Source organism: Condylura cristata, unplaced genomic scaffold, assembly GCF_000260355.1.
Source record: "Condylura cristata isolate star-nosed mole 26May11 unplaced genomic scaffold, ConCri1.0 scaffold00001, whole genome shotgun sequence".
Lineage (NCBI taxonomy): Eukaryota > Metazoa > Chordata > Mammalia > Eulipotyphla > Talpidae > Condylura > Condylura cristata.
In genome coordinates, this window is record NW_004567102.1 from 65275092 (window position 1) to 65288208 (window position 13117).

The following is a 13117-nucleotide window of genomic DNA, read 5'->3' on the forward strand; positions in this document are numbered from 1 at the left end:
GTTTTTCTGGAGTTTCCTTTGGTGGCACAGTTTGGCTTTCAAGGATGGAGAGAATGGGTAAAGGTAGGCGGTTATATTTTGGAACTATCTGTAAGTTGAATATTAAAGTGAAGCCTATAGACTATAAACTATTGTCATTAAAGAGCTTAATTCATTTTTAGTCAGAAATGTTTGATACATGAGGGCTCAAAAAAGAGTATTGGGGATCAGTGAAAAGGTAAAAAGGGTGTAGGTTAAATAGCTATTGGGTGAGCAGAACTCCATGTCTCTTTCTTCTGCCCACCACTCCGTCCCCACACCAAATAATATTCAGGAACTTCTGAGTACTTTACTAGTTTTATATATTTGGTTTTCAATTCAGAGATTATATGAAGAAAGGGGTCCATTGTTCAGACTTCTGAGAAGCATTGTCTGTAAAAATGCTTCATGTTCCATCCCAGCTGATATTGAGTGAGTTGGAACTTAAAAGTGACCACCTTTAATGGAAAAGAAGAGGGAATAGTGATGAATAAATCATGGATAAGGGGTCAACTGTATGGTGAAGGATAGAATTGGACATTCAGTGATGAATGTAATAACATATGCATATGTGTTGAATTTTAATGATGAAAAGATGAAGATTATATAACTTTGTAACACAACATTACTTCAATGAAAAAACAAATACCTACATAATACCAGGCTTGCAGGAGGAAGTAGAGGAAACTACAGAATGTTTGAACAGAATCCCCAAATAGCCAACAGCTCTGGAAATCAACACAGGGTGCTCTGAGAATACAGAAAGTGGAATATGTCCACTCCAAAGATGGTGTAGTGCAAGCAATACCTGAAGAATCTGTAGTTGTCTAGCATAGGAGCACTTTCAAAAAGGATTTCCCAGGATTTTTTCCCCCAGAAAGAAATGGAAGTGAAGTGGGTGCGATCCCAGTTTTATATAACACTTTTAGAAATGCCATCTCAATACTTTTGCTAAATTCTGTTAGAAACAAGTCATTAGTCCAGTCTCAAGGCATGGGGAATGACAATGATGTGAGTATCACAAAGTGGGGACCTATGGGAGACATTTTACAAGTGATCCACCGTGGGAAATAATTCATAAAAGAGTTTAGCATTGCCAAGGTTTTGAAATACAGTTCAATATAAAGAAAATGAAGCAAAACAGACCACACATACAATTTTACATTATTTTAAATATTAGAAATGAAGGGGGAAGTGAGGAAATAGGTATAGGCAATCAGTTAGGAACTACTTATCAGCTTTTTCGGGAAGGAAAGGTATTGTGGGCCACCCATACATCTCCTATGTTTCTGTGACATTGGTCTTGACATTGAATTCTTTCCTTTCTGAAGTCAAAAACCCAAGAAAGCACCCACCTAAGCACCCAAAAAAAATCCTGAATCAGCAATATTTTGTTTGTATTAGAAATACGTGATGAATTTGAGAGAAATTAGCTAAATGTATATCATGTTTGATTATAAATAAGTGTAAAATTTAATAAAAGACAAGTATGTTACATTTTTTAGCATATTTTCCTCCCAACGCTTGATATTATAAGTGTTTAAGCCATTTTACCATTTCCTAGCAATGTGAACTGAATAATTATCTTGAACTCTTTATTCTTCAATTTTTTCATTTGTAAAATGGAGATGAAAAATGTATCTACTTAGTGGATATGAAAAAACAGTAAGACATTTGAAAGCTTTTGAATAGCAGGAATCTAGCAGGCATACCATATAAATTAGTAATTATTAGTATTGCATATATTAAAGTCATCAATTCTAAATTATTTATTTGCCCACTGAAAATTGGAGTAACTAATTTATGACCACAAAAGTAAGAAAAGAAGAAAAATTAGGATATCTAGATTAGCTTGAAGTAGAAATACAAAAAGGAAAACAGATGGGCAGTATCCAGAAAGAAAATTTAGCTCAGTATTGCCCATCTGCTAGCTACTCTTCGCCTGCATGCTTTGTGGTAATATAAATTTTCAAAAAGCCAAGCAACATAATCCTCAATCTAGTTTAATTTGTGTTTGTACCTCATTGGCTGCTGGCAACGGAATGTTTAGATTCAGAGTTGATGACAAAGCCACATAGTCTTCATGTTTATGCCATGAGAGGCAAAGCTGCACAAAAGATTAAAAATTGTAGGAGGCAATTATTCTTCTTATTAATCAATTCTATACACATTTGGCAGCTTTTCTGTTGCAACAGAAGTACTACTCAAATAAAGGTGGTGGAGACTCTTTTCAATAGTGTTATTTTAATTGAAGGCATCAAGCTTTCCTTAGTAGGTCATTACTTTCTTTGCTAGGAAAGTGTTAAGATTAGTGTTTTTCATTAGAAAATTATAGTTTCCTAAAAGCACAACCATGATTCATTCTTTTATTAATTTAAAGCATGCTTATTCACAGCAGAAATAAAGAGAAGCTCTTTTTTTTTATTTAGGAATTAGAAGCTAAAGCATTTTTCTCCTAATGGAAAATGTGGCATTATTTTATTTTCTTTTATATCATCATGCATGTATCTCCAAATATCAAATAATTTTTTTTTCAAAAGACAGGATTATTAAAAAAAAAACCAACAACTACATTTCACAAGCAGTTACTAGTTTTTAAATAAATAAAGGTGGTATGGAGTTAAGTTTACAGATAACTGGACAGGATGAGAATTTCTCTATTTAGTTAATTCAAGCATTTTGGAATGGCTTTTAAATGGGGTAATTCAGAAGAGGAAAAAAGAATGAAAGTGTTTTTTCTACTTTCTCCTATATGACATGTTGGTATCTGTAGGGTTCGGTATGCTCTAGAGCAGTCCAGGAGACAAGACCCTCAGGTCTTATTACAGCAAATGTTTATACCTTATTTACACTGTCCTTTTAATCCCACAGGCTGATGACACTGGTTTACTGGTACTTTACTAGTCCTCATTCCAGAGGAATGAGTGTTAGAGAAAGCATGTTAAAGTATACAGAATGATAATCTCTCATTTTTTAAAGATTTATTTATTTATGCATACAGCACTGGGGTACAGGGCAGAGGTGCAGGGGCAGTGAGAGGCTTCACTGCACTCTGTGCAGAGACAGAGTGGGGAGCATTACAGGCAGATCAACGAAGTACACTGCTGAAGGGAGTAGCAGGCGTGACAGGATAGGTCTGTTGTACCATATGGGTCACCTCCCTGGCTGGGGATCAAGCTCATGGCTGAGGTGGCTGCGGCTAGCTTCACGGTGCTGAGCTTTAACCTGTTGCACCACCAGGAAGGGCCCCTCTCAGTTCTTATTTCACTAGGCAAAAGAGTCACATCTCAATCTCAGTTCAACACAGGGGGTGGTATAATTCCTCTCTCCCCCCCATCCCCCAATAGGCAGGGACAGTAAGTATCTTTTGTAGCACTTATCACAAATATAACTAAAAGATGCCATGCCAGATTCATGCAGAACTGCTCTAAAATGTGCAAGGAGAGAAGCATTGTAGTTTTATTTAGTTGATCACTTCTCTAGTATGGAAATAGGTGGAAAAGATCAACTAGCAAGTAAGAAAGTTAAAATTGATCTTTGATTCTTCCTATCACCTCTACCCATCCCCCCACGATTAAGAGTGCTTATAGATTATGTGCCCTAAACAAGAACAGGGTGCTTGAATTTGTACAGGCATTTTGATTACAAACTTAAGATAGTCTGTGAAATAATTTTCCTTCTTGATACCTCTTTTGATATACAATGAATCTACAACTCCTTTGCCATTTGTTATGTACTCCCTTTTATAATGTCTGCCTTCATATAGACCATAGGAACATTTTGATCTCGATTAGGTTAGATAAAATAGGTTGATGAGGCGCCCTCCCTGGTGGTGCAGCGGGTTAAAGTGCAGCACAAAGAAGCTTAAGCCTCTTCTGCATGAGTTCAATCCCTGCCTGCCCCGGAGGTGACCACATGGCATGGCAGACTTCTCCTGACCCGCCCGCTGCTCCCCTCAGCAGTGTACTTCCTTGATCTGCCTGTTCTGCTCCCCACTCTGTCTCTGGTGAATCCTCTCGCCCTCCGCATCTCTGGCCTGTACCCCCAGTTCTGTATAATAAATAAATCTTTAAAAAAAAATAGGTTGATGAGGACTATTTGATTCTAAATATTTTGACATTTAAGATATGAAATATTTTTCTCCTTCAGAAGTATTGATTTAGAAGACATTTTGTATTGTTAAAACTCTAATCAAGGTTAACCAGCCTTTTTTTTTTTTAAATGATAATTTTTATTTAGGAAAGCAGAAGCAAAGAGCTTAGCCAATTATATCTATAATTCCTCTAAACAAAGACCCAGTATGTCCCCGCTCTTCCTCCCTCTATTCTTCCTTCCTTTTTTTTAAACTATTTTTAAATTAAAAAAAAAAGTTATAATAGCTTATTTTTATATATTTTTGTGCATTTTTCCATCTCAGTTGCAATCCCCTTGGGTTTCCCATCACCAAATCACCCATGTGCCCTCACCATAGTGCAGTGCATTTCCCTTCCCCCACTGTTTTTGATCCCATTCCCCACTTCACCCCCACAAAATGTCTCTGGTATATAGCTGTTCATCATTATCATTATTTTCTCGTCTGTTCCATTATATTCCTGCTATGAGAGAAACCATCCGGTATTTTCCTTTTCTTTCTGACTTATTTCACTAAGCATGATCTTTTCCAGCTCCATCCATGTTGCTGCAAAAGGCATGTGTTTCTTTTTTTTGGTTGCTGAGTAATATTCCATTGTGTATATGTACCACATCTTTCTAATCCAGCCATCTACTTTTGGGCATTTGGGCTGCTTCCATGTCTTTCCAATTGTGAATAAAGCAGCAATAAACATGGGGGTGGGGTGCAGGTGTCTTTTTGAACCAGTGTTTTTGTGTCTTTTGGGTAGATACCTAGGAGTGGGATTACTTAACCAGCCTTTTTATGTTTCCTACCACTGGCTTTAAGTTTATCTGCTGCAGAAGTTGCCTAAGAACATCTGAAAGGTACAAACTACCTTTAAAATAGTAAAATGTGGTTTATAATATGCTTTATAATTTATGTTCATAAAAGTGGTTTAACTATTACTTGATGTTTTCTCTTCTGTGATAGAGTTCCCCAATCGCAAACTACAATCTTCACTTTCTTGCCAAGTCTGGTAGAAGGGCAAGCCCTCCCTTCACTTGGCTTCTTGTTCCCACACCCAGTGGCATGGGTCATCACTCCTGCCTCAGTCTACTCACTCTCTTTTCTCCAGGGGAGGAAGAGTGAATTATCTGCTTAACAAATTGGGGGAGAGGTGCTGGGCATGGAAAGCGGAGGCTTTTCTATTTCTGGAATTCATCTGCCTGCTTGGGTTCTCCACTCCAAAAATAAGTTTATTTGGGTGGGACTGGGGGCTGTGGAGGGATGGGGTGCTGGTAGTGCCCCTGAATGTTGACTATCTGTAGGTGGGTAAGTGTCTAACTCTGACCTTTGGCACTGAGAAGTTCTTAGAGCTATACAAGTGACCTACGTCACCTAACAGTATTATCAGATATACTGATTTTCTATTTCTCTTCTGACCAGTTTCTTTATCTTTTAATTGATTCTGAATTCAGGCTGGGGAAAAAAATTGCTCACTTTTAAACCTTAACTCTCTCCCTTAACCACACATAGCACTGCTCTACAACACCATGTTATTTTATTCACCTTTCCTGTTCCTCCTCACTGGATTGAATTGGAATTTTTAGAAGTTTAGTTGGGCATCTCTGTTTACAGAAAACTATACATTTTGATGTGCTACCAGGTTAATGTAGATATTTTATTCTTCAAGTTTGCTTTTATATTTTCATTCTGTTTATGATTATACATGTGGAAATTTACTAATAAAAGCCATTCATATTTTGCTTTTCCATTTCTATTCTCTTCTATTCAGAGTTGAACATTTCCTTGTAACAATTACTGTTCAAATTTAAAGTAGGCAATTTAAAAACTACTACAAAAAGACTCATGGATATTTGTATATTGTTGAAAAGAATCTTAAATTCAATAGAAACAGGATTACTTAGACAATTTTCCCTTTATAACATGTATTCTACATGTAGTCATCAAGAAAAAAATTGGCACATGTATTTACAGTTTTATTTCTAATTTTAATGTAAAATTATTTAGTAACTTTCAAAATGCAATCTATCTCAAATTTCCATGTCTCCCTTTAATAATAGACTAATATAGAAATATAGAATTATATAGAAAAGACAATGCACTTCCCAACAGATAGATTTGAAGTTTTCAACTATGCGCCATTTCAGACACTCTTGCAGCAATCATCCTTATTGCCATATCTCTTTGCTCACTTGTGCAAGCACAGGTTTTCTTCTCTAGTGCTATATATGTTCTCCCTCAAATCTTCATGTTCTTTAAAATAGCACAGTTAAGCTATTAGGACATAAAATAGTCCTCTCAATAGCTAAGCACCTTTGCATCAGGAGAACCAAAGAAATAAATTGGCACTTGAGGGAACAACATGCACTGCCAGGTAAAAGAACTCTGTGTACCTGAAGACTACTGCAGAGGATATCAAAAGTGTAGAAAATCACAAAATGGAAATGCTGTTAAGAGGACTGATGGTGCTGAGTGAGTGAGAGGAAGTGGAGCTGTGATCTGGGTGGGTGCCATGAAGGTGGGCAGAGCAGCCAGCCATAGACAACAGCCGTGTGAGGCTGAGGGTGAGTCATCCTGGGAGACGCTTGAGTGCAGCACAGATTTTCAGTTTTCTAAAAATAGGACTGAATGGAGTACGCATGGTGCTGATTTAGTCCAGCTTTTATGCTTAAGTGTGTATTTCTACTCCTGCTTCCCTGCTTCCATTGCCTAGAAAAAAATGTCAAAACCTACACATTTTCTGCATGACATTTGCATCCCCTCTTATTTATGAATCAAGTATGAGTAATTCATATTAGAGCAACATGAACTGAGGTAAAACTGACTGTGTTTATGAGACATGTTTCTGCCAGTTGAATAAGTGGGTCATCGGCAAAGCATGCTTTAAGTGTGAGATTTGTCAATTGTTCCCCTTTACATTTTTGAATTAGCTTATTTCCCCCATCAGCTTAGAAAGAGGTATTTCATGAGAGCTGTCATTTAGATCTTGGAGATTATTAGCTGAATGATTTTTATCTTTAAAAAACTGAATTTTTGTTCTTGTCATTATGTGTTGATATTATTTGCCTACTATTATATCAGCTGACTTTCTTGTTGGTGCTTCATAGATATTTTGAAAAAAAAAAAAAAAAGGTCTGTAAACCATGTACACATTAAATATTTTTTGAAACAATTTCTTTAACCTTAGATGTGGTTTTTAATCTACATGAAAAATAAACACTTGTATATAGTCATTTGTGATTTTCCTTTTATGGTTCTGAGCTTTCTTATTTAGGAAGAACTTTCAAATCTTTGTTATTAACATATTCTTTTATATTTTCATTTGCACTTCTGAAGAAGTGCCTTTCTATTGTTAACATTTGAATCTATATAGTATTTATTTTTGGTAAGGTATAGAGTAATAACCTAATTTCACTTCCCCGCACTTGGGTAGTTAAAAGTAATGCCATTCGAGCCCTCCCTGTTGGTGCAGCGGGTTAAAGCACAGCACTTAGAAGCTAAAGCCACTTCAGCATCAATTCAGTCACCGCCGGAGGTGACCCACATGGCGCCGCAGACCTCTCCTGCCCTGCCTGCTGCTCCCCTCAGCAGTGTACTTCGTCCATCTGCCTGTTCTGCTCTCCGTTCTGTCTCTGGTGAATGATCTCACCGCCCCTGCACCTCTGGCCTGTATCCCATTTCTGTATGCACAAATAAATAAATCTTAAAAATAAAAGTAATGCCATTCTTTCTCCAAAAGTTCCTGAATAGTTATTAATCTACAAATAACAATCTTTTAAATTGATCCATTTCCTTGTTGGTAAAACTTCAATAACTTCTCCCTTTTCATTGCTCTGGCTTTCAAATGTTTTATTGGTAAATATACTGTAAGAATAAATGATCAAATCTATGACCTCCAAGTCATAGACAGCTGTGCCCAGGAATACAGCCAGTGACACCGAGGGAGATGGCTGCTTTGTCAGTTAGCCACCTAAGATGTGTAGTCAATCAGTCGTTAGGGTCTGAGCCATAGGGTGATTTCGTACTCAGTACCTTTCACTGAATCTCTGCCATGAGTAGGGTCCTTGCCATGAATAGGGTCCCTGCCAGTTTGAATGCAGAAGCCCTCAGAACTGGTGCCCAACCTAGAGTCTGCTGGATAGAAAACAGACTGCAGGTTGAGTCTCCCAAACCACAGTCCCAGCTGACTTTATGTGCTTCCAACCCCATGTCTACATTCAGTCAATGTAGTACCCCTCAGAGGCCCAAAGAAAGCTCCCGAGCAGGGGAGGGAGGCCCTTTTCTTAAAGACCTTGACAATCTTGGCCCTTAGGTCTCCATGCACCCAGTCTGGCCTGAAGCAATGCAAGTGAACTGGATATTAATTCTGACCTGAGAAAGGGGAGGGCTGTGTCACAGGGCCAGCTTGAGGCCTGGGGTCTTTTTATTCCCCTCAAAAGAACTTTAGAGTAACAAAGGTACTTTTTTGGATGAAACTTTCATTAGGAACTTCTGAGCCTTCTTTTGTACTAGATAGAATTCAACTTTGAGCTTCCAAGTGTCCTACTAAGTTAGATTATTGGAAAGTTTTTACCCTTTGTGTCAGATAACACAGGATCTTGATCGAATCCCTCATCCTTTCCAGCGGCCATCCTTGACTGCTGATTGTTAATTGTCTGTTTTCAGTGAGAATCTTGTTGCTTCTACTTGGCAAAAATATCCCCACCTCTCATGTCTCCTTTTAGTAATTTTCTACTCACTTACTCCTCTGTGTCCTTTCCATTTCTTTTTGCCTGTAAATCCACTTATTCTTGTCACATCTGGAATTGAGTGGTGTCTCTTACTTGCTGCAAAACTTCTATTAAAATTATCTCCCTTGTATAAATTCTTAATGTCTTTAGTAACTGTCAGAGTAAGTTTTTTTCTTTAAAAATAGTCAGCTTGTCAGATTTTATAAATAACTTTTAAGATTTAAATTGGTATTGATTAATTCTGAGAAAACTGAATTATTAAATATTTGATTCTCCAAGAAGCATGACCTGTATCTCTATTTCAATAAATCCCAAGGTCTTGTGTATTTTTTTTTCAAATCCCTATTAAAACACTTTTAGTTTATCTTTTATAAATCTAGGGCATATGCAAGCAAGCACACAAATACACAAATGTATCTAACATTAAATTTAATTCACTATAAATTTATAAACGTATAAAACCCGTCATTTCAAGTTACTTTTAAAATTTCATTTATTTAGATTTGAGAATCTGAACCTTTTTTAATTCCTTTACATCAGTGTTTGTTTTTATCAGTTAGAAAGAGAAAAACAAAATGAAAAATTAAGTATTTATGATGCATGAAATTAAATACATAAGTCGAAAATGTAAATAAACTTTCAAATGAGTTTTGGGTTGGTTTATATAACATTTTGAACTGATCAAATCTTAAAGCTGCACAGATGATAGACGCATTGTCAGTTTAATGTATTTTGTACCAGATATTTTATATAAATTCCTTACAAAAAAGACATTTCATTATGCAGATGAAAAGATTTTGTTGGTATTTTTCTAAAAAATAAGACTAAAAATTTAAGACAAACATTTATTTCAATTTGAGCAAAATATTTTAGTTACTCTTATTTATTTTTTGGGCATACCTAAATAATGAACCAAGAATGATTTCCTGTCACTTTTTTTCTGACAAAATTATATAAAAGCGTGGAATGAAATTACTTCTTTTATAGTTGACTTTTGCAGTGTGGTCTTGAAACAGGTAATTTTGCTAAAATAGGCAAAGCCTGTTTGCTTAAAACATTTGATATTAAAATCATGCCTGTTTCAAGCTTTCATCTTATTACTATGCTTCATCATTTTCTCTTTTTTAATTGCTAACTGGACTAATAATAAGTGGTTTGGTCTATGACTTGTAGAGTTCCCAAATCACTTTTATTCACTTCATGCAGTGTTACAGGATTTTGCATGGTTTGAATTTTCTTTTTGCAAGTGATTTACATTTTATCTCTATGTATTATTTGAAGAAATATCTGGCACTCAATAGAGATTGACACCTAATTTAAGGTTACATGCCAGGATATATATTTTACTTGTTAAAGAACAAATTTTAAATCGAGCTATTAAAATAGACTTCTCATTTTAATTGAAGGGTCATTGATTCACAATCCCTATTGCTATTTGGGAAGTATAGGATCTCTCCCTTCAGGTGTATTTGCTGTAGTTCACTTATCATTAAGTCTTCCACATTAGTCATTCTCTCTCCTCGCTCTGTTTTCACTCCTTCATTGACCCTTCCCTCTCCTTCTTGGGATGCCTTAGTTCTATAGTTAGTTTTGAGGACTGAAAAGTTTGTCTTTCTCTGACCCTTGGTTTGTTTTTATATTACACAAACAAGGAATATTTATCTTTCTCTTCCTGACTAATTTCATTTAGCATAATCCCTCCCGGATCTATTCATGTTGCCACAAATGACATGCGTTTATCTTTTTGATCACTGAGTAATAGGCATAAAATACTGTGTCTTCTTGACCCATTCATTTGTATTTGGGCACTTAGTTGTTACCATAGCTTGGCTGTTGTAAATAGTGCTGAAATAAATATGGGAGTGCAAGTGTACTTTCACATTAGTATTGTGTATTTTTCAGATTGATACCTAGAAGAGGATTTGTTGGGTCATATGGCAGGTCTATTTTTCATCTTTTGAGAAAACCCCATTCTGCTTTCCGTAGGGACTATACTAGTCTAGATTTCCACCCACAGTGTAACAGGATCACTTAAAATAGATTATTTTATATTACAAGTACTTAATAATCACTATCTTTTTCTGATTTCACAATCGTGGGGACTCAAAAAATTTCTACTCACATAATCATCATATGCTTTTATCATGCAAATATTATTCTAATGTGTTTTCAGTCCGTTTCCCTTTTTGGTAAATTATATATTAAATATCATGGAATATCATTAGATCACATTCAATATCAGGACCTATGAATACATATTATTGTTTTATCTTTATTAGTTTACATTTAATTTTATTAGTCTATATTGTCAAAATTTAAGAAATTTGACATTTCAGTAGTTCACTAAAAATGTTGCATAAATAATTGTTTTGTGATTGGGATATATTTCCCTAAAGTAGGTAAAAAGTGGACTTGCTAGATGGATAATTTATATTTCAACATACTTCATCAGTTTGTGCTTCTCAATGTGTTAGCCAGTTACACACATAGATGATCCGAGGGCAGACTTAGCATCTGCAAACTCAAAAACCATCAACTGGTTCATATATGAGCCCCCATACATGCTCAGCTCAATCTTTGAATGTTTCAAATTTTTATTGTTTTCCAACCTGAGGGACGAAAACTGTCATTTCACTATTGTTTTGATTTGTGTTTTCCTACGAATTGGCGAGGTTGAGAGCCCTTTCTTTTAATTTATTGCTATTCACATTTCCTCTTTTGTTGCTGCCTTCAACATATGATTTGCCCATTTTTCTGTTGACCTCGGCCTTTCTCTTGACTGCATAAGAGTATTTTCTACACTCTAACCACGAAACTTTTACCTCTTATATATGTCACACATGCTTTCTACCTGTTCCCTCTTCATTTCGCTTATTTTAATAAGTACAGCTTATGGTTTTTGAATTTGAGGATGCTAAGAAGACTATATTTCCTGCCAATGCTTTCATGATTTTATTCTTAGAACTTTTGACAGCTTCTTAGTCTGCTGGAAATTTGATTTTGTGGACAGTGTGAGGCAAGGATATCTGTGGCTCTACCTTTAAATATGTTCAGAACAAATGTATGAGCACATATTTTAAAATATGTTCTGTCACTCCTTTCTAACACTGCTCTGCTTTCGTTCAGGCCACCATCACAAGTTCTAGATTTCTGCAGTACCCTGCTCTTTGGGCTGACACTTGCTCGTGGTAGACTATTTTCAACACAGCAACCAGAGAGACCTCTTAAAAATATAGAGAAGCATAGCTACCCGTTTACTCACAGTCCAATGTCCAGTTGGGACACTGAGGGGTTAAAATGATCTGGCCCCTTTGCTCCTGACCTGTCTCTTAACACTTCCCCAGCCTTTCTTTTGCCCAGCGCTGTCTTCAAGTGTCTCTTGGCCTCCATTTATCTACCCCTGTAGATCTACCTCGCTGGCTCTGTTCTCGCAGGCCTTGAACAAGGTTGCTTCTGTGGAAACCACAGCTACTATAGACTAAAGTCTCCTCTGTGTCTGCTACTATCCTTCAGTAGTATTTGGATACACTCCCCTTTTGTTCCAGTTTTGGGATTCCTGAGTTGCACTCAGTTTCAGGAACTGAGGATCCACTTTGTCCCTAAGCACCCACATACATGCAACACAGATATGTAAAGGGCTAATTGCTAAAATGGCAAAATTTGACAATAGGGGAATAGAAATTAATGGATTAATTCCTTTTCCTTCTACTTCCTTTTGGAGGCAGAATAGCTTCATGTGAAATCTCTGAAAATACCATGTATAATGCACTAATCAGTATGCCACAAAGTTTGTCCAGCTCAGTAATGCTCTGCCTTATTTTGTTCTATCTCATTCTCTGCTTTGCTCTATTCTTCCAGTGTGTCTGTTCTCCTAGGATTGAAATTGCCAGTACAGTGTTTACCAAAATGAGTTCTCTGTGGAGTCTTTCTGGAGATACAAGGCTAAGAAAAATCTTTTTTTCAGATGTCACATATTCATTGAGACCTACCTGAGGCACTTGCTCCAATCTCATATCTTCTTCACTGAGTTTACTATTCCCATTATTATCTAACATATAGTTTGCTTAACCATTATGGTTATAATGCTCTCCTTCTTGAGAATATAATCTTTAAGGCTACAGAGACAGAGATCTTTGTCTGTTTTGTATCTTGCTGAATCCTGAGCTCCAAAGATAGTGCTTGACATGTAGTAGGTCCTCAATTAAATCAGTTGACTAAAGTTAAAGCTGGAAGGCTGGCATTAATGTTATTG